Here is a 23,641-nt window from a genome sequence, read left to right on the forward strand (position 1 = left end):
TAGCAGTTAAAAGACATAAAACACAGATAAATACAATTGCTTTGAATGATAGGTCATCTCTGTCAAGACCAGAGAATAAATTTGGTGAGAGGGATGGCCAAGACCAAGATAGTCCAAGTCCAAGTCCAAAAACTAGTCCAAAACAAGCAAGAAAAACACCCACTTATTGGATTCTAATTTAGTGTTGTGCTTGTACCAAGATAATTGTACTTCATTATCTTAATTAATTGCATGTATAGTCTATCAGTGGTTCTTGGGCTGGCCTCCCAGGCTGCCACATGTTTCTCCATGCTAGCTTCCAAAACAGAAGGATGGAGCAAAAATGTAGACCGTATAGGGGCACTAAAGACCAATTGGAGAATCACTGATTAATATCTTCTACTTCTATTCTATGGAACAGTGGTCCTGGAAATACATACATTCATTCTGCTGTATACTTGGCAATTAAGTTCTTCTTGGTCTTGATCTCTTGATCTTAATCAGTGTCTTGGGACACAATATACATTGCACAAGTTTGCAGTAAGTGCCTTCCAAATAACAGCTCACATTATGTATACTCACTGAGTGCTTTATTAGGAACACCTCCTTGTTTTAACACTCATTGTCCATTATACAAGCTCCACTTACATAGAGGTGCACTTTGTATTCTTGCAATTACAGAATGTAGTTCTTCTGTTTCTCTGCATACTTTGTTAGCCCCCTTTCACCCTGTCCTGTAGTAGTCAGGGCCCACACAGCGCAGGCATTATTTGGGTGGTGGATAATTCTCAGCACTACAGTGACACTGATGTGGTGGTGGCATGTTAGTGTGTGTTGTGCTGGTATGAGTGAATCAGACACAGCAGTGCTGCTGGAGTTTTTAAAACCTTCAGTGTCACCGCAGTGCTGAAAATAATCCACCACCCAACTAATACCTGCTCTGTGGTGGTCCTGTGAGGGTCCTGAACATTAAAGAACAGAGTGAAAAGGGTCTAACAAAATATGCAGACAAACAGATGGACTGCAGCCTGTAATTTCAGAACTACAAAGTGTACTTATACGGTATGTGGAGCTGATGAATGCACAAAGAGTGTGGATACAAGGAGGTGTTGCTAATAAAGTGCTTGGTGAGTGTATATATCGTCTTGAGAAATTGTTGCACATTTTGAGGCTGCATAAATTGACTTCAGTTGCCATTCTTCAGGCTGTTGCTCAGAGTAACTGTTCAGTCTGTACCCTGCCTGTCAAGCTTCAACATTCACTCACTGCATTTTCATTAGAAATATTACAGTATGATATCTGATTTTCTGTGACCTTGAAATTCTCAGCACAGCAGTAGCAGCCAGGATAGCAGTGGCATGTTAGTCTGTGTTGTGCTGGTATAAGTGTGTTAGTGGCATGTTCGTTGTCCCTCAGTGTCACTGCCAACCATAGATATCCAGCAAGCATCCAGCAAACTGGCCACTGATGAATGACTAGAGGATGACTAACATAAATTGTACTTGAAAAAAATGAGCTATTGTTTCTAACTGTACACAAGTTATTTTAACAGGGGAGGTTTATATGGTAATGGCCACCTTAATAAGTGTGCACAGTATTTGGTTAGCGGTGGTCCTCTAGTGGTCTCTTTTTCATTGATAAATGAGGTAGAGGATGGCTGATAAACTGTACAACAACAGATGGGCTGCTGTCAGTAATAGTAAACCAACAGAGCACAGCTATATGACAAAATGGCCACAAACTTATCTAATAAACTGCCACTGTTTATTGCCAATAGATGTTTAGACACTTCAATATATGACTCACGTCCTTTAAAAACAGCTTGAAGAAGAGATGTTGATTAAAGAACACATAGAAGTGAATTCATTACTTGTGTATTATCTGCTGATGTTTGTTGGTATTGAGTGCTTCTCTGCACCCAGTGTTTGCTTCATTCCGTGAAGACTGGTTACCTTAGCAGACAGTTATGAGTCATTAAATGTGCTGGGTGGTGAAGTGCTGCCTATGCAGTCAGTCTTCATTTTCCTCTATAGTCAGAGTGTTTCCGTACACTTGTAATTGTGCTGCTGCCATGCCATTATTTGTCTTTTCAGTAGGGAACATGAGAGGACCATTTGCAGAGGTCTAGAGCTCACGGTAGGTTATTTATCATGTGCCTGTCCATCATCTCTCTTTGCATTCTTCTCTTCAACTCACTGCCTGTGCTTTATGTCTGCTCCAAAAGCTCTTCTTGTTCTTCTGTCAATGTTTGAGTGTACTTGTACCATCTGTTAATTGTGCATTCATTCACCTTTGATTGTGATGCTGTGATGCTGTTGTTTGGATGAGGATGCTGTGGTTGGGTTTTATTTCAAATAATGCAGTTAATTTGTATATTTGGTAATTCATTACCAGAATTAGTTTAAACGTTGGTACAGGCAAACAAGGTGTTGGACAAGAAAGGCCTCCATGGTGTAGGATACAGTGGTGAAAAGAAAATTAAAAGAATAGTTGGATGTACACTAAGAAAAAAACTTTCATTGGTCTATAACCTGTGGAGGTTCTTAAAACTTAAAAAAAAAAAACACTCACACTTCTCATTTACAAAAATGGTTATTTGAAGAAGTGTCTATTGAAAGGTTCTTTGGGAAGCAAACATTACCCACCTCAAAGGTACTTTTGAAATCATAACTGATTCTTTGCATGGTTAAAAGGTTCTTCTCTATGTGTGTATTAAATAACCTTTTTAAATGGTTCTATATACCTCCAAAAGGTTCCAAATAAGGGTCACACTTTATTTGGATGGTCCACTATTGATGATCTACAGATACTTAACTTATTAACAAAATTTCTGTTGATACTCAGTTAATGATCAACAATATGGTTAGGGTTAGGTTTAGGAGTAGGTATAGGTTTTGCCTTGAGGTTAGGGTTAGTATTAGGTTTAGTGTTAGGGATAGATTTGATAGCTTCCTCCACTCCCAACTTCAAGTTCAATTGCATTTAATACATTCGTAATTTATTGTTATGTAAAGATAAACTGAACATCTGTAAAGTATCTAGAGAGAGAGAAATGGATGGATGGATGGATGGATGGATGCATAGATAGATAGATAGATAGATAGATAGATAGATAGATAGATAGATAGATAGATAGATAGATAGATAGATAGATAGATAGAACTTTATTGATCTTGAGGGGAAATTGCAATGGACACAATCCAAATAAAGTGCTATCCTAATAATATAATAACAAAGATGGTTCTACTGGCTTCTTACCACAAAGTTCAGAAAAATTGCCACTTGTTAAACAGACTGTAAGAGAAAGCAGGATTCATCACAATCATTATTCCTGTTTATTAAAACCTTTTAACAACTCTGTTTTTGACACAATAACTCCTGTACATTACAGTACAGTGCAGTGCATTTCTGTTGAAATGCTTCATTTTATTGCAAAATTGTGTGCAGATTTGTAAATATCCCCTTTTGCTCTGAATAGTTTTCCAGTTTTCAGTTTTATCATGTTTCATTTAAACTTAGTGCATAGGGCCCGATGGGCATTTCAGTGTAAATAAATTAGATTGAAATGGTGCTTACCATCATGTTACCCATTTTCTACACTAACCTGAGTAATTACCTAGTTAATACCTACAACTTAGGGGACTGTAAAAGAAAGGGTTAGCACAACAGTACTGCAGTCATAGACTGACAGAAGGCTCTATTTACATAAATGGTGTAAGAAGTAGTTGAGGATGGGACAACAGAGAGAAAAGTTGCTTTTTTTCTTTCTTTCTTTCTTTGTCAAAATTAACTCAAAGGTTGTGTCATTGCTTATGTATTCATGTTTCTTAAACTTGAGTGTTTCTGTGCACCCACATTTTGCTTCATATTATACATTCTGTAGTTTGGATCGAGTTTGGACCATGCCTTCAACATGTAGTATGAGGGACTGATTGAGGGAGAACTCTAGAAGTTCTGGGTGGCTTCTGCCTGTAGCTGGAAGGCCAGACCCCCTCATAGCTGTAATTGGACGTAAGTGGTGGTGGGGATTGTGAACACATGTGAAAACTTCACATGAACGGCAGGTGAGAATGTGAATTTATGGGGTGCTAGATTGGAAAAACAATGGGTTTTAGCCATGTTCCTCCCCCAAAAGTCAGTTATAACTGACTGTTAGGAGAGTTAGGTCACATGGTTAGGGACTGACACTGTCTTTCAAAGGGAGCCTATATGATGTCACTTAAGCGTGGCTAATGAAATGGTTCACCTGGGAATTGTTGGGAGCTTGCTTTGCCTTTAAGCACACCAGTTTTCCTGGTTCTTTTGTGAGTTTCCCTGCTTCAAACGAGTTTTTGGATCTTTTTTTAACCCCACCAACAAAACAAATCTGAACTGTCTGAATTAGTGGCATCAATGTTGGTGCAGGCCCAAGTTGGCAACCTGGAGTTATAGGTAGTGATGTGTAGTTCTGTTTTTTTCGAGTTCATAAAACTGTCTGTAGCACTAATAAAGGCATGTGTCATTGTTGTCAAATCATAACACGTCTAAGTTGTACTACACTCTTTTAAAATGCCAGATGCCCTTCACACATGAATGTTTCATGACACAAGGATCACTTGAAATGGCCTAGAATTAATTGTAAATAAATCTATTTCTTTTTTAATATAAAGCTGCCATTGTGGATATTGTGGAGATTTCTTATGACAATATTACAAAAGCATGTATAATTATTTCTGTGTTTTGAATGCTGACTTGGAGGTGGATGTATAAATAGATTACACTAAGCTGTGAGAATGTTGCATTGTCTCAGAGGTGTGGGCAAGTAATGTGTAATCATCAACAGACACAGTTCATCAGAGACTTGATCGGTTTTCTGGTTCTTTAAACCAGCAGTGGTTGAAGATGATTCAGTTGAAGATAAAAGCTAGTGAAGGCAGTGAAGAAGGAAAGAAGAAAGATTGCTGGTAGAAAGGAACTGCTGAACAGCCTAGCTTGACTAACATTTTTGACAGTAAAGGAATCAGATTCATGCTCTTTAGTTGGAACCCTGGACCTGTTCCACAATAGAAATGCTTGAGGAAGTTGGTATCCACCCCTACACTCTTCATTGATGGTTTTTATTGGTCATTTGGGTCTAGGAAAATCTTATCTGGTCCATATTATTGTTAAGTGCCATTAAGTTGATTTGATGACTACATGGATAGTGATTTTCCAGAATGTCCTGTCTTCTATTTGGATCTTCATGCTTCTAAATGACTTGGTCATGATTCCTCTTATTGTCTCCTTACATCTTGTTGCTGATCGTCTTCTTCTTCTTTTACTTTCAAAGTGTAATTGTCTTTTCCATTGAATTGGTTCTTCTCATTATATGTTCAATAATGAGATTCAGTTTGGTTATCTATGCTTCGAGTGAGTAGTGAGGGTTGGTTTGGTCAAGGACCTGTTGTTAGTTTTCTTTGCCTGTCCAAGATACTTTCAAAAGCCTTTGCTAAATTTCAAGGCATCAATGCTTTCCTTTCCTGCTTTTTTATTGTCCAACCAAATAAAGACCTGGACAATTCTGATCTTTCCAGGAATATATTATTATATTTGAAGATCTTTGAGCTTGATCCTTGTTCGTCAAAGCACCTATTTGTATTTCTTGACTGTTGGATCCTTCTCTCTTTCTTTCCAACACTTCATCACCACTCACCTTAAACAGCAATGTTTTTAAGTTATAACCGTGTGGTTATAACCCCTCATTCCTTTATTTTGAGCTGACGCTCCATCATGTCATCTGCACATTGGAGGTAATTATTGTTTCTTCCACCAATATTGAATCCCTGATAATCTTTCTCCAGTCATTTTCTCTTATTCTATGGTCAGCATACATGTGGAGGTTCTTCAAACATTCATACTCACATTTCACATTTACAAAAAAAAAAAAAAACACACCTATGGGACAGTTATATAGGGAACCAAGGGAGTTCTTCTATGGCATTGCTTTAAAGAACTCTTTCTAGCACCTTTTTTGACAGTGCAATTTGGGAGCTGCTGCTAGAGCAGCAGAAAATTTCAGGGCTGATTTGTATCGAAGGCCTTGGTGAGATTGATGGAAGGTATGTCGAGGTCCTTTTGTTGTTTCTGACTACACACATACACACATATACACATGTACACACACACACACACACACACACTTGTTCTCTTTCTTTCTGCTGTTGCTGTCCACACAGTACATGACTCACAGGAATGACTCATCCCCTTCCCCTCCCCCACTACACACACACACACACACACACACACACATCATTGTATTATCTCTCTAGGTAACCTTGGCAAAGACAGAGAAAGGGAGACTGAGACTGTTGAGTTGTGAGGTGTCCGTTTTTCAGCATATCCCTATAATGACATTAAATCTCCACCCTATGGGATATTTACACAGAAGCTCTTTCGTTGCAGATATACTAAACCAGAGATGACTGGTCACTACAGATATCAGCTTATATGATAAAATAAAATCTGTTTATTGATTTGGCATTTGGGATTTAAATTTTTACAATGTAGGATTTTATTTTTCATCTGTAATTTCTGCTGTGATTCATTCAACAAATATCCGTTAGCACAAAGCTCATTCTCTATCTAACCTACACCAGAGAAAAAAGCCATAGAGATCATGTACATGCTTTGTAGCTGCCAGCTGAATACAAATATTGCCTATGTTTAATATATTAGGTTTTAGCTTTGCCTGACACATTAGGAGATCACTTTGCATTTATTTGATTTCCAGGCAAAACAGCCATTAATTACAAATTATTGTTTTTTTAGGAGATATTTCTGATGAGATTAGATATAACATGATCTACTTGCATAATGACAAGGAAAGTCGAACAAAACAAGTGAAAAATCTTTCCAAAACTGAAGTTCAAAAAAACATTAAAAGATATTTAAAAATAGATCTCCTAACAATCATATAAGACCACCAAACCATCCTCATCAGATAAACAGTACATCTCTGAAAGAGATGAAGAAATCAAGCTCCATCCTTGCTTCAGATCTGAACAAATCCTCAGGTGTTTGTGTCCATCTTTCCACTGTGAGAAGGCAACTCAACACCGTGAGTCTGAAAGGATCTGTAGCTGTTAAGAAGTCTTTACTGAGAAAACAAAATAGATAAAACTTACAGTCCAACAAAAAATGTGTCTGGGATTATTTGGATCACAATGAACAGAAAATGCAAGCAACTTCTAAGACTGAACTGTGGAGGTGTGGAAAAACGTCCCTGCAGATTTCTTTGAAAAACTGAAGATATCCTCTAAAAAGAGTAGAAGATGTAAAATTGTTGGAAATAAATGAACAGTGGTCTCTGACTTTTGCAGGGTACAATATACAGTATACTGAAATATTTCCATTGTTATACCAAAACACACACACACACACACACACACACACACACACACACACACACACACACACACACACACACACACACATGTTGTTGTTGTCAGATCCATTTACTATATAGGTGCACTTTGTAGTTCTACAATTCTATGATCTACCACCCAAACAGTACCTGCTCTGTGAGGGTCCATGGGGGTCCTGATCTCTGAACAGGATAAAAGGGAACTAACAAAATAAGCAGAGAAACTACAGTCTGTAATTGTACAACTACAAAGTGCACCTATACAGTAAGTGGAGCTGATAAAATGGACAATGAGTGTAGAATCATTGGTGTGTATATATTCTAAATTATGAAATACAGGATGCTTATTTCTGTGACATGATGCACACAATCTATACTACATATGGCACTGTAATATTCTGAAATATTGGCATAATTGTCTTTTGTCTATTTAAGACCTTTTTTTTTGCTCTCTTTATATTTTGCTTTATTTGGCCATAAATATTTGTATGTCTACAAAGTTATTGTAATTGTAGCTGTCTACAGTGTATTGAAGTTGTAATGAAATATTGAATATCAGCTTGTTTGCTGTGGTGTTTCTGAGCTCACCTATGTGTTCTTTCTTCTATGTAGAATGTATATATAGTTAGAACGGATAGCTCTAGTGTTGGGGTAATTACTGAAAAGTATTCCATTTTAAATTACTAAGTACACCTCTCATTTGAATCCAAGAGCCCCAACTAAATAAAAAACGTGTTTGCAGGGTCCCCATTCCTGTCTTTTGCCTAGAGCCCCAAAATTACAAAATCAACCCTTAGCCACACCTGTTTTTGTTCTCTGTGATGGGTTTGTTTTAATTTTTCAGGCTAATAATGGCTTTCTTCACTTGCTTCATTGAGAGTAAATGGCAACAGATTCCAAATGCATTATTATTATTATCATTATCATTAATATTATTATTATTATTATTATTAGTAGTAGTAGTAGTAGTAGTAGTAGTATTGTATTTTTGACGACCTGTCCAGGATGTATCCTGCCTTCTGCCCAATGACTGCTGGGATAGGCTCCAGCACCCCACCATGACCCTGAGAGAGAAGTGGCTTGGAAAATGGATGGATGGATGGATGTATTTTTGAATTACCAAAACATTTCTGGGCTGGAGAACTTTCATACTGAGCCAAAACAGAGGCTTGTGTTGGCCTGGTAGGAGTTGTTGGGTGGGCATGTTAACAGCCTCAGCCTTATCTTTCTTTAGTTACTGTATTAAACATTTTCTTGCTTGAGGATTTTCTGAGACCGCACTGCAGTGGTGTGAAGTTACAAAATGTAAGTGCTTACAGGTCAAAAGTGTCAAAGTGTTATTTTAATCTGTAGATGAAAGATGTAAGACCAACACTGCTTACATCAGAAATTAACACAGGATGGATCTCAAAACTCTAAAAAACTCTAAAACTCTAAAAACAGGCAGAGTTCATTTTAACATTAATATTTGCGACCTCTCTCTGTCCTTTAGATTGAAATGGACTTGATTGGCATATGTAAATGAGCTATGTTCTGATTGGTTGTCATGTATTACGCCTCATTCAAAAAGCAGTCCAGGCACTTCTTATAACATGAGAACTTTGGAAAAGGGAAAGGCTAGACTGCTGTGGGCTAAATTAGAAATTAGTTGTTTTTTGTGACATCACAAAACAATACAAAAAGTAGTATATCACAATATTTACATACTACTTCAACTCTTTTAAAAAGTGTGGAGTTTTCCATTATATGGGCACTTTAAGGTTGTATCAATTCTTTAAATGTATTTTTTATTACCACGTGTTACGTAGGTTTATTATACAATGCCCAACCTCCACCCTGTATTTTTATTGGATAATTGCAGTTAATAGAAGTGTTCTACAAAAATGATGATACTTACTGTCAGGGTTTAATAGAGTATAATTGTTCATCATTGGCAGATCTTTTAAGTCCTGTGGTAGGTGATGAAGGTAATGACTGAGTGAAGGATATCTCATTTGGTGAACACATTTCCATTCCTCTGTTCTCACATGTTACCCTTGCATCTCTTCCTTGTATCCTTAGGGGAAGAGGCTAAGATGTGAGAAAAAGATGCAAGAAAAGAAAACAAGGATGCACAATTAAAGATATGAGAAGCAATCACAGTCATTAAGATGATCATTTATTAGGTACACTTACCTAAATATTTTGGCAATTTTATTATAAAATATGACCATATAGCTGCACTCTAGGTGTACAATCACCAGTGTAGTTATTCATACCACTCTATTAAAGATACAATCCATTACAATTCATCACAGTAATCCAATACAAATGACTATTTACTTCTCTCATACTGTAATGAGATTATTCCATGTATTACTTCCAGGAAAGAGTAATAAGTAAGTAACTACTTATTATTTTGCTTCTGTTACTCTCTAAAGCCCAGACACATCTGTACCATCAAAGGAAAGCCACATAGTCCTTTTCAGTAATGTATTTAAAAATACCTGTTCACAGTAAATAGAATGTAAAGGGTATACCACTATCCCTGCTTTTGAACAATGGTTAGTTTGATTAAGGTATGAACAGCTAATACTGGTTGAAAATCTAGACACTAGCCTCTATAAATTGTCCAAAAACAGCTGCCTCAAAATCTTTCTGAATAAGATGTAAAGCTTACAGATATGATCCAGAATGAAAATCAAGTCGGGTCTGTTAAGGTGAGGTTGAGGGCCCTGCATCAGTGGTGTGCTGGCCACATCTAAGAAACCACAAAGTGGGAAATCACAGGCAGTACACACAAATTACATGTGGACAATCTATCCAAAGGAATTTATGTTTTAAATGGATCGCGAGCAATTAATATCACTCTGTTAGAGACATATGAGCTGTGGCGAACCATGACTATCAGAGCTAGGCCTTCAGTTGTGTAAATAAGTGAAAACAGTGCGCAAAAATGAGGAAAAAACACCTCTGCAATTTCCTCTAGCACCCCTTACGGGATTAATATCACTAAACTAAAAGTGATTCACACAGAGATTTTCTGGAATAAAACCCAGATAAGCTGGTAAAAGATAGAATCTATGTCCTATTTGAAGCTTGTAACATGTATTTTACATTATAGTAGCTTCACAGTAACTCTTTCACAGCCCTGGCATACGGCTGCTGTTGTTGTCCCTCTGACTGAAACACACTGGTCAAGCTACCCCTCGTACTTGCAGTCAGTGAGGTATTTAGGACTTCCAGAAGACCTACAGTAATGTTTTTTTTTGTCACACTCATTAAAAAACAAAATGTGACTGGTTTATTATGCTGTGAATTCCTAATTATGTCACTGGTTAATCTGACACATTAAGCTTTCAGTTCAGCTCCTGGAGTGCTAACCAATGGGAGAGCTAGTTTGGCTGTATTTACCTAGATTCCACAGAGGAACCTGGATCATTATCTGTTGGGCATTTCAAGAATGTTTGTTTCCAAACATATCTTAATAATGGAATAAGAGTACTACTACAATATGTAAATATCTTCTTCTTCTTCTTTCGGCTGCTCCCTTTAGGGGTCGCCACAGCAGATCATCTGCCTCCATCTTGCCCTATCCACTGCCTCCTCTACTTTTACACCAACCATCTCCATGTCCACCTCCATAAACCTTCTCTGAGGTCTACCTCTTCTCCTTCTACCTGGCAGCTCCATCTCCAACATTCTTTGAGCAATATATCAACTATTCCTACTCAACACATGTCCAAACCATCTCAACCTGGCCTCTCTGGCTTTATCTCCAAACTGCACCATCTTCACTGTCCCTCTGATCTGCTCATTTCTAATCTTGTCCATTCTTGTCAATCCCAATGAAAATCTCAGCATCTTCATCTCCGCCACCTCCAGCTCAGCCTCCTGTCTTTTAGACAGAGCCACAGTCTCCAAACCATACATCATAGCAGGACGCACTACTGTCTTGTAAATCTTCCCTTTCACTCTTGCTGCTATCCTTCTGTCACACATCAGCCCTGACACCCGTCTCCACCCACTCCATCCTGCCTGTACCCTCTTCTTCACCTCTTTTCTACACTGTCCATTGCTCTGGATGGTTGACCCAAGATATTTGAAGTCATCCACCTTTACGACCTCTACGCCTTGCATCTTCACCTTTCCACCTGCCTCTCTCTCATTCACACACATGTATTCCGTCTACAATATGTAAATATAATGAGATTAATTATAATGAATATAATGAAAAAACAACTAAAAAAGACAGACACTTTTTACTGTTTCACAGAAATCATTAGGTAGTCTGAAGTCCTAAGAGGTTTTGAGCATTCCCCACTGAATATGAGTAACATACATTACTTTAATGTGTTGCTTTGTACCATGTTACCACCAACACTGACAATTACTGAGCATAGCTAATCTGTTGCAGCTCCCCTCTACCTTGTCCCTCACTGGAAAGGGACCACCACTGCTGATCAGATTTTATTCAAGAGTAGCATCTTAAGCAGAGCTCTGACACAAAATAGTAGTAGCATGTTAATGAGTGTGGCTTGTATCACATGTAACAAATAACCTTTTTAAAACTTAAAGAACCTATACAATGTATACACACACACACACACACACACACACACACACACACACACACACACACACACACACACATATATATATATATATATATATATATATATATATGTATATATGTATGTATGTATATATAATGTAAAGTTTCTCTCATAGTTATATATTATTTCATGCACTGAGCATTCAAACCAAAAAGAACGTCACAGAACCTTTAGGGCATGCGTACAGAGTTCATAACTCTTTTTTCTATGCACAATTTGTGCCAGTATCATGTCGTAGTCAATGGCAAACAAATAATATCTTGTCGGAGGTGTTTTTTTGGTGGTCCACTTACATTGATGGATGAGGTATAGGGTGGAAGATAAGTTGCGTAGCAACAGAGCTGCTGTCAGTAATTGCATCCTTACAAAGTGCACCTATATGGTAGATGTTTCTAATAAAATGGCCAATAAGTGCAGCTACGAAGTTGATGTACTTAATAAACATGCAGCACATTGTAAACCTTTCCTTCTCTGACATCCAGTAACACCAGGAATTGATTGCTATATTTAATCTCTCAAAGCAGGAACTACTGTTATGTACTTCTGGTATAGCTGCGCACTTATGATACATCTGATTTGTCCTTTGCTAGGCTAAGCCTTACTTCACCGCTCACCACAAGATGTCAGTATGAGCACAAGGAAAAGATGAACTGAAGAGTAAAGAGCACCAGAGCAGTGCAGAAATGACTTGTTATATGTGTGGGTGCGTCACTGGTCTTGCATCCACGCATCAATTTTCACATCCTGCACGTAACATATTTTTGGTTACTGTGAAAATTTCAATACCTCACAAGACTGACCACCATGAGGTCCAGTAACAACCACAGCAGTTCACCTGTTGACATATAGAAGGCTTTACCATTCGTTGTTCGTTTATATGTTTGTTGAGAAATTTGAATTAGGACCAGCTCCTAGTGGCCATATTTAAAACAGTTTTTTCTAAAATTTAAATCTGTTTTTACTTTTGTGAAGGGGAAAAATTTGGAAAACCAAGCTGTTCTAGAGCATTCTTAAACCACATCAAGATGTTTCAGATCATGTGTGTTAATAGTGAAATTGTTGCACACATTATGTGCTGTAAAAGGTGCAATAGAGTGCTGCAGTTAAACAGATTCACTTTTGTGAATAAACATTCATGAGATTCATGAGATCAGAAACTTACAGTGGGGTAGAACGGTTCTATTTGAAAAATACACCCAAAAGGTTTGAGGATTCAGTGAGAATATGACATATATTTAATGTAACTAGGCAAATTTAGTTTTGCTGGACTGCCATTGGCTGCATGGTTTTTGTGTCCCTCAAGTGTGTCCAGTGCAGCATATATATATATATAAACTCTGCAGAGGCACAACTTATAGCAACATCTACATTTTTCAAGCAATTACTGTCAATAAATATACACATTTTCTCTATTTATATTTAAATATACACTATTACTACTACTACTACTACTACTACTACTACTAATAATAATAATAATAATAATAATAATATCTATAATAATATGTGTTAAAATAATGAAATTAAAAAAGAATACAATCAGCGTTCTCTGTGGACTGGTTTCATAACTCTGACACGCTGTATCCACTGCTATGACATGAATAAATCCATGAAGGCTGTTTGGCTAGCTCTCTAGTTAGACCTAAATTAGCACTCTCTTATTAGCATAATATCTCTTAGATCATTTCTTCCTGCACACACACTCACAAATGTCTTCAGTTGCCCAGAATCATGTGTACAGCTGAACAAATGGACAACTTGCTCTTCTGAACAAATATGAGCAAAACCCCTCATTCTCTGGCTTCTAGTATTCAGACAAACAGCACTAGCATTATAGCTTCTAAAGCAGCTAATGTCAGCATCAACTGGCCTTTTTGTCTGGGTCTATAGCCCCGTACATTTTTTACCCACCCACAAAGCTTACGACTAACGTCATGTCACACATTTCACCCCAGCTTGTGTGCATGTCAGCGTCATCATCATCCACTGTTTCATTCAAGGGCACATTCACCCACTCCTCAAGCTCAAGAGCTATTCTGATGCAGCTATAAAGGAAGAGAGTGAGAGAGAGAGTGAGAGCGCACAACAGAAAATCCATAAATGCATAAAGTGTACGTTAAAACACAAACAAGCTGAACACGAGCCTGATTTTGTCATTGAAAAATGAAACCTGAAACCTGACGTTTTGTTGGGCCTTGATAGAGAGGAAATGTGGAGAGGGCATTATTAATGGCATTATTTACAACCCCATTTCCAAAAACGATGGGACGTTATGGAGAATGTAAATAAAAATAGGATGCAATGATGTGCAAATCATGTACATCATATTTTTAAAGGAAAATACTAAAAAGACAACGTATCAAATGTTTAAACTGAGAAAATGTATTGTTTTTTGAAAAACATTTGCCCATTTTGGATTTGATACCAACAACATGTTCCAAAAAAGTTGGGACGGGGGCATTTTTACCACTGTGTTTCATCACCTCTTCCTTTAATAACACCATGTTTGGGAACTGAGGAGACGCTGCTGTCGTTTTGAAAGTGAAATGTTTTCCTGTTCTTGTTTGATACAGGATTTCAGCTGCTCCTCAGTTCAGGAGCTCATTTGTCATACTTTTAAATTCATATTGTGCCAAATGTTATCAGTGGTCACCGCGGTGTCTGGACTGCAGGCAGGTCAGTTTAGCACCCGGACTCTTTTAATTCAGAGCAATGCTGCTGTAATACATGCAGAATGTGGTTTGACATCGTCTTGCTGAAATAATCAAGGCCTTCCCTGAAAAAGACATCGTCTGGATGGCAGCATATGTTGATAAAACATGTATATATCATTTCTGGATCCTGTTTATATTTGGTTTCTTCTTTAGTTTTAGAGTTTTAACTTGTCTTTGTGGATGCAGTGAGGAACTGTTTTCACAGACAGTGGTTTTCAGAAGTGTTTCTGAGCCCATGCAATGATTTCCACTACAGAATCATATCTGTTTTTAATACAGTGCTGCCTGAGGGCCCAAAGATCACAGCCAGCAAATACTGGTTTTTGGTCTTGTCCCTAACATACAGAGATTTCTCCAGATTCTCTGAATCTTTTAATGATATTATGGACTGTATATGATAAAAAAGCAGAAGTTCTTTACTATTTTATGTTGAGAAATGCTTTTGTTGAATTGTTGCACTATATGATGGTGCAGGCTTTCACAGTGTAAACCCCTCCTCATCTTTACTTCTGAAAGACTCCACCTCTCTGAGATGCTCTTTAATACCCAGTCATGTTACTGACCTACTGCCAATCAACCACCAGGTGTTTTATAGCAGTACACAACTTTACTTTTGTTGCCCCTGTCCCACCGTGTTGTTGGCATCAAATTCAAAATGGACATATATTTTTTAAAAAAGAATACAATTTCTCCATTTCAACATTTGATGTGTTGCCATTGTACTGTTTTCAATGAAATACAGTGTTTAAATGATTTGCACATCATTGCAATTTGTTTTTATTTACATTTGGCACAGCGTCTCAACTTTTTTGGAAATGGGGTTGTAGGAATATCATTGTTTACACTTTTTTGCAATCAGTGTTTTCAATCTTCCTTTCTCTGTTTTACAATTGTTTTTTAACACGCACACAATGAATTCCTGCCAGTTATATTTATGCACAGATCCTCATTAAATGTTGCATTTTATAGGTTAATATAAAAAATCTGGTTGATGACAACCCAAAACAATCCTAAAATGAACTGGATGAGTCCTGAATCTTTACATGCCCAACCAGAATCTTGTGCTAACCTTATATTGATGAACTCTTTACAAATAATTCTAAAAATAGGTATCGACACATCACAACACTGTTCTAGCTTATCACTTCATTTGAACAATTGCTAAACAATGACTACTTATCTTCACATGAACAGTTACTAAACACTGCTTATAAGATAAGAATTTCCAACTGAAGTCAGTACCGGCTCCAAAAAAATCCCCATCGTACTCACCACTGTCGTACTGCACTTGTTATTAGGAAGAGCTTCTATTGTTATTGTAAAACCCATAACATGTTTCAATGAGTCCTTTTTCTGCTTTTATTACTTGTTTGTCAGCCCCACATTTGGGCTGTGACTATATGGGCAAAAACCCAGCTGAAACCCACTATTTGTCTCAGGTGATGTTTGCACATGCACGTTTCAACAGTATGTCTCAGTCAGTCACTCAGTCAGTCAGTAACTCAGGAAGGGATAGTGATTCTCAATATGGCTTCAAAAATATTTGGTTTTGGTTCAAGCCATGGGTGTTAATTGGGGTGAGAACACAGATATGACAGAGATATAAAATGATTTAATGTACTGATGGTGACCACCACCGGTTTGCTTATTGTCTGACCACTGCATAACTTTGCACTATCCAACAGTGAGTCTAAATGATCTAATGCCTACATACCCCATTCCATTACATCCATTTTCTCATATCATTCTTGATTGCATAAATTGGCTAACGATGATTCTTAGAATTTTGCCCCAAAAACGATGGTATCAATGAACATGCACCATCAATTAAGCTCATATTATAAACCTCTAATAGTGTCCATAAACTGTGGGTGGAGAGCCATTGACATTCTTGATGTTCATTATCATAAATCTGACACCACATAGAGTTTATTTAAGGAGCATCAGTTGGCTTTGGTCAAACGCAAGTCATTCTTGCTATGTGAAAGCCATATCACTGCCACGTTCTCTCCCAGCTATTGTCATTCTCATGGCCCAAAGCCACTGGCAGATCCTAAGAGACTGAGAAAGAGGCTCTGACAGACTTTTATCTTCTTATTTTCTGCTGAGCTTATGGAGGTTGAGCACAAGAAACCTTTCAGACTGGAAGCCTCACAAGCTGAGCTTATTAACTGCATAATCTGAGTCATCCACAGTGGAGGTAGCTATCTGTTCCTCATGCCACACGATTAGCTTTTATGCTTGACTGTTCATGATTCATCAAATATCTTTGCCTCCGGAACACCCCTGATGAAACACCACTTGATAGAATAGATAATGAGTTTGTTCATAGCCCCTTTTCGATTACGTCGCTGAAATTATATAACAGCATGACATTCAGAAAATCTAAAACTAGTTCTGAGTACCCGATATATAATGGGCTATTTTCAGTAATCCTGTTTATGTAGGCTAATGTTGTAATGCGTCACTGAGGAAACTTGGATCTACAGTAAATGGTCAGAAGGCCACATTGCCAGATGGTCAGTCAAATGAGCTTGGCAAACATTTTCAGTGTTCAACATAATTTACTTACATAGTTCCTCAGGCATATTTGGTCAGAAGTGAAAAATATTTGGATAACTGTACTTGTGCATTGAAGATAATTATTTTAGATGATTTGTACTTCACACAAGTATTATTTAAAGGGCCGGAAATTCTTTTTTTTCCAATACATTGCAATTAATTGTATTTTTATTTATATTTGCAGCCAAATTCATATATTTGTAAAATAACTTGCCCACAACTTTAATTTTTGTGTGAGGACTAGCACCATCCCGACACACACACACACACACACACACACACACACACATACACACACACACACACACACACACACACACAATGTATTAAAACCATGTTTAAATGTGTTTATACCTGTCAAAACTCTGTTTATAATTAGAATAGATGCAAATAAGCACAAATGCAGTAAAAATAGCAAAAATATTATTTTTTGAAAACAGTAGTTGAACTATGTAATATTACTATGTATTTAATTCAAGTTGTTTATATCTACTGTAATGTGAAAGTTTTGTTTGTTTTTTTTAAATATCATTTGAAATATATGATATATATATTCATTGTGAAATTGATATGTGATATATATATATATATATCAGCATCAGAAATGCTCCTAAAGTGCTTAGAAAAAAATCTAGTTCCATGAATTCCATTCGAAACCAAGAATGTTTTTTTTCCTTCTCCTGTAAAGTATTGACTATTGCCAGATTGGAAAAGCTTTACAGAATGTTAACAAATCTAATACAGAACTGAGAAACTCAGTTTTGTCAAAATCTATGAATTTCGAGTGCATTCTCAACCCATTTTCACAACCTTCACAAAATTGAATTTCTGCCGGTTTGATGGAGTTCTGTAAGTTTTTGCATTTCTTTTCTTTGATAACATTGATGGAATATATTTCAATGGAAATATTCTACAAACCACAATGTAAACTAGATTTTCATCTTGATTGGTGAGTAAGCAAGTCAACATTTTCTAAAACTATTTGGGGGTGGTTTTCACAGCAAGGAGTTTTCACCCGCCCCCCTTTCACTCGTCATTGCTCACCATCAGCTCAACACAGAGTCACAGCATTTCACACACAGTGTTCTAGTTATTCTGTGACAGAGTTATAAGGAAAAATAATATAATGGATTGATAACATTAATTGAAAAATATGCAAGTCGATTTCCTTCCTGCCAGAGTGACGAAAAGGCAGCCTGCAGAAAGTTTTAACCTATTTTGTATGTAAAATGTTTCACTGTTAGGACAGGTCAAGTGTAATTGTCTGTCGTGTAACTGAGCACAGATTTGTTGCTGCTTCCAACCTGACTAGTTTTGATGTGGTATAACAACAGTTCAGGTAACCAGCATATAACTTTATGCAGTGACACTAAAAAAAACACTGTTACACTTTTCATTAGGTTGAATGGAATTTTTGATTTTTGTTATCCAACCTGACAACAGTTGCAATGAAACAACATTTGAGCTTGGATCAATTGCTAAAGGCTTAATCAACCACCTGTAGGTAGCTAATCAACCCCTCGTAGACAACTTAAAGCTAATTGTGAAATTAGTGAGAGTGCACTGTATATAATTTAACTACTCAGATATAAGTTCTGTGTTTCTGTGAGTGTATGTGTGTTTGGTCTGCGTGTGTGTGTGTGTGTGTGTATGTGTGTGTGTGTGTGTGTGTGTGTGTGTGTGTGTGTGTGTGTGTGTGTGTGTGTGTGTGTGTGTGTGTGTTTGGTGTGTGTGTGTGTGGCCGTATGCTCTCTGCGGTTTGGCTTCCTCTGCAGCATGGCCAGAGTCACGTCCCCCAGCTGAGGGATGGTGGGAATGTGGTGAGTTTGGTCGAGACCAGCTCATAAAACTGAGTACGCTGGCACTGTCCTGCTTCCTCTACAGACAGGGAACCAGCGACCAAGAGGGAAGCCACACAAGTACACAGCGTCAGTGGGGTTTCTGAAACATTTTCAGCCATACACACACACACAGTGAAGAAGGATCATCTGACCTCGAGGTCAGGACCTTTCTGAGCTTCCCTCTATGGTGCTCATCTTAACAAGTTTCACTTCACCCACCATACAGAAGTTTCCCTATGAGCAGATTAGATTCTACCTTTTAACCTTTTAACCTTTTCATTTCAGCACATCTATTCACAGGAAATGTTGGAGACCTAGCACAAATTTCACACTAAAGGAAACTTAATGTTTTCTATTATACTCTTACATTTGGGAGTTTCCCTTTTGACATACTTCTTCGTACATTCAATTTGGAACCCGTAATATCACATGATATTAATGTAAAAACAACAAAAAAGATTGTTCAGGGTCTAATTAGGCCAGTGGCTGTGACATGTGTGTAATAATTATAGGTACAGATGTGGTTTCTGTGGATTCAAATAACCAATTGCATGGCTTGGTGAAAGTGAACTGAAAACACACCAGCTGTGAACTGCTGAAACTGGTGATGGAGACAATATGCCATAAGGGCACATGAACCTTCACAAACTGTCCCCATTCTGCAGCTTCCTCTTCCGAATGTCTTTCAGACAGAATTGGCTCTTTTTCTGTGGCTAATGAGGACTAAAATATAATTGAAAACTGTTCAAATGTGCTGAAAATACCCGCGGAAGTGTGGTATCAGACATTCACATTTTTCATTGTTCCTATTTGTCTACACTGAGTCCACACTGCTACACTGAACCAAAACCTCTGTATTTGAGGATGTAGTCTAGTCTGCCGTGTGGTTTGCTAGCGTCTGCATGAAAATATAATTGTAATTTCCATGTACTCACCAAAATAGGGTAGAGGGCCAAATGTCACTCTCCTTCTCAACATCAATAATCATACCAACAATTCAAGGCAGCAACAGGCCTCTTACAGCAATAAGCCACTGCCCTGCCATTAGCAAAAGGCTAATGCAGTGCTAGTTGGTAAATCACACAACGAAACAAGTTTAGTAAGCCATTTTGGACCAAAATGAGCTACTCTATGTTGAGTTCTTGGTATATTAATGACAACACTCTGTGAGATAGCTTTTGAATTGCATTTAAACATTTAATATGTCTGGATTCCATCAACACCACTGTCAACAATTCTGACTTAGTAAATATCTCTAGAATGGCATGTTTCACATCTAATCAGTCTGGATGACCTTGTTTACATCTTAAAGATTTAATTACACAGAAATTCCACAGTAGTAGTAGGTGATTCAAGGAAAAACCTTCGGTTCTTTGAACTTTAAAATGGTTCTTCGCACTCACACATCTCAATTATGAAACAGATACTTTGAAGTGACAAAATGATAAAAGTAACTATCGCTACATCTTTGATGAACATGCCTACTACAGCGATACCACCGTAGTCTGATTTTTCCTGTTTAAAGACTAGAAAACCCCATTCTTTCTGATCTGTCAAGCACTTTAAGTTGGATACTTAAGGGTTTGAGATGGTTTTTTTCCACTAGCTGCTTAAGGCTAAGGGAGGAGCAAACGTTGCCAGATAGAAAACATTACTACTAGACAGCTAAATATTTAATCTGTATTTATTAGCCACTGTATTCATCAGCAAATGTGCTATCAGTAAGGATTTCTTTATTGCCATGATGGGTGATTCGCAGTGGTTGTGTGACATATTTGTGTCATGCATTCTGGGTATTGTAGTGTTGGCCAAAAGCACAAAAAGATACAAAACCATGAATTCTGTCAAACTGTTAACCCAGAGAAATGTGATGCTGCACTACAGGATATTACATTCAATTCCACATTAAATGCTAATTTTTGGCCAAAACATCCACTTTAAAGAATCATCTACTGAAAGCCACTTCTATGGTGTCACTCTAAAGACCCCTTTCAAGCCTCTTCACTTTTAGGAGTATAGAGTGCAGCTTCAACTTAGCAAAAGGCTAAGGTGCCAACAAGAGCTAAATCACACCACTGTTCTCTTTTAGAAGGCCAGCTTGGGGGAAAGTTCTGAATCCAAATCAGCCACCTTAATGACATACATGAACTGGTGGCATGAGCCAAGCTTTTCTGCTGTGGTGGTGGATGATAGAGTGGTAAGTGTGGTGTGAGGGACGCAGGCTTTGTCTTTGGATAATGAGTGGCTGCCGTGTCCTAGGGCAGCAGCTGTGGACACTGTTGTGTGTACCAGTTCCCAGTGGAGCAGTCTTAACCTTCAGCTAACTCATACACGCACTCACTGCCATGCCCTCAAACCCTTGGAAGGCCTCCTTCCGGCCGTAAATGTCACAGCTTCTCTTAAGAAGATAGATGCACACACAGGGCCAAATGATATGATCTAAAATCAGCAGTGCCTCTCCTCATACCTACTATCTCTTTTGGAGCAGGCGCTGTGCTAATCATATCTTCAGAGAAGGCTCTTGTAAAATCAAGTGTACAGCTTCAGTTTGGGTTATTTTTTGTCATTTGTAAGCATAGAAATATATAGATTGGAATTGTGTCGACCATGACAATAAAAAGGTGGATCAAAGTGAGGAAGATTCTTTTTAACACTGCTTTATCTTATTTAAGAGTGAATCACTGATGCAATTTTGTTTGTATTCTCAAGAAAAGACAAGGGTGAGCTTCTGTATATGTTTGTTTTGTATGTACCACAAACTCACAAATGTTTATTTTATAGACTCTATAAATCAACGTGTGGATTTCAAACATTTGCAGAGGTTAAGTATGCATAAGTGCAGTTCATTATCTGTCCACTAATTTCTCTTAGACATTTTTGTGAAAGTTCCATAGATTCACAAGGACCATAATATTCAGTTGAGGTCATTATAAAGCACATTCTTTACTTACTATAGACAACGCAGTCACTGTATATGTGGAAGTCTGCTTACTGCAAGATTTAGATCACATACTACAACATTTCTGACACAAATACAAAAATAACAAAACAGTAGTCTACTTCTTTTAGTTAAAACATATTTTAAAAACTCAGTCAAATATACCAAAAGTATGTCTCTAAAAGCAAATCAGACATTAAAATGGAGATGTGAACAATACACCCTGCCCCCCATCAAAAATAAATATTTTGACTGACTGTAATCTGCTCATTAAATGCTCATAATGCATCCTGAGAGTGAGTACATTCTTTAAAAAAGTAACAAAACATTTAATTTTATTGGGAGGGAGTCAAATTTTTTGCAACCTTGTCCACTCGTATGGTAACAATGGAAATAGTAAACAAAAGTACAACGAAAACCATGCATGTGCTGATTCTTTTTATGTGAGAAAAGTACAATCCGATCTCTTCTGGTCAAACTGGGGACGTATTTAAATGATAATTGGTAAACTGAATCCGACTAATTTATCCAGATACAATCTGGACATGAAGCATGGTGTGAACAGACTTGGTGAGTCAAAAGTAAATCTACACATCTACTACTGACAGTTTAGTAATCGGTGTATTAATGATGAAATAAACACAACAAACAGATGTTTTCTAAGCTGCTTATCCTTGTGGGTCACAGGGGGGTGTTGGAGCCTTTCCTGGCACTCTTTAGGCAGAAGGCAGGAAACACCTTGAGCAGGTCACCAGTCCATCACAGGGCAGGCACACAGACATGTTCACGCACATAGACACGCACCTAGGGGCAATGTAGCATGTCGAATTTTCTTTTCGGCACTCTTTCAAAGGGCTGCATGTGCGTTTCAGATCATTAATATTTGAACAGTTTTCAGATTTCTGCAGGTTTGCATCCAAAATGCCCCTGTACACTTAAGAGTTCATGATCCCATTAATAAACACAAGTTCACTGACACCACTGTCAGAAAAACAGCCCTAGACTTTCACATTTTTGCCTTTGTGCTTTACAGCGGACCATAGTGCAGTCTGGTTAGAATTCTCCAGGATTTTTCAATGCATCAGTTTGATGTTATGTGTTTTTCTCTTTAAAAATATCATTTTGTTGACCGTTTTATGAAGCAACATTAAAAACTTCATTAAAGTTTACCAATCCTTAAAGTGTCCAAATACTTTTGGGGGCCACTGGATGGTAGCCTATGTATTTCATTTAAAACAAAAGTGCTATTTAAACTCCTGCTGGTGCCTTTAAAGAAGCGTGGAGGGATATAGCTTTTTAATTTAGCTGGCATCTGTTGGTTTCCTTTTAATTACACATTATAATTAGTCTATGTTTAAAAATACGTTATCTGTATAACATATTCATACACACACATTGTCTAAGCCGCTTATCCTTCTGGTACTGGAGCCTATCCCAGCAGTCATTTGGTGAACTGCAGGAAACACCTTGGTCACCTGTCCATCACAGGGCAATTCATTAAACATGAAGATATAGATATACAATGCACTGCAAATGTAGTACTTGGTATATTAATTGTAGTAGATATATAGAATCTTCCCCGCGACCCTGACGGAGAAGCAGCTTAGAAGATGGATGGATGGATTCATATA

The 23,641-nt window shown here is 37.6% G+C and overlaps 1 long non-coding RNA gene across 1 annotated transcript in view; it reads left to right on the forward strand.

Moving 5' to 3' along the window:
- The first annotated feature begins 1,986 nt into the window (after positions 1-1,986).
- The window catches only part of LOC119265769, a 174,428-nt gene continuing 152,773 nt past the window's right edge, over positions 1,987-23,641 (forward strand). Inside the window, exon 1 of the long non-coding RNA XR_005131724.1 lies at positions 1,987-2,115. This is a non-coding gene — a long non-coding RNA (uncharacterized LOC119265769). The remainder of the gene's footprint in view (positions 2,116-23,641) is intronic.

This window comes from Pygocentrus nattereri, chromosome 17 (assembly GCF_015220715.1).
Source record: "Pygocentrus nattereri isolate fPygNat1 chromosome 17, fPygNat1.pri, whole genome shotgun sequence".
Classification (NCBI taxonomy): Eukaryota; Metazoa; Chordata; class Actinopteri; order Characiformes; family Serrasalmidae; genus Pygocentrus; species Pygocentrus nattereri.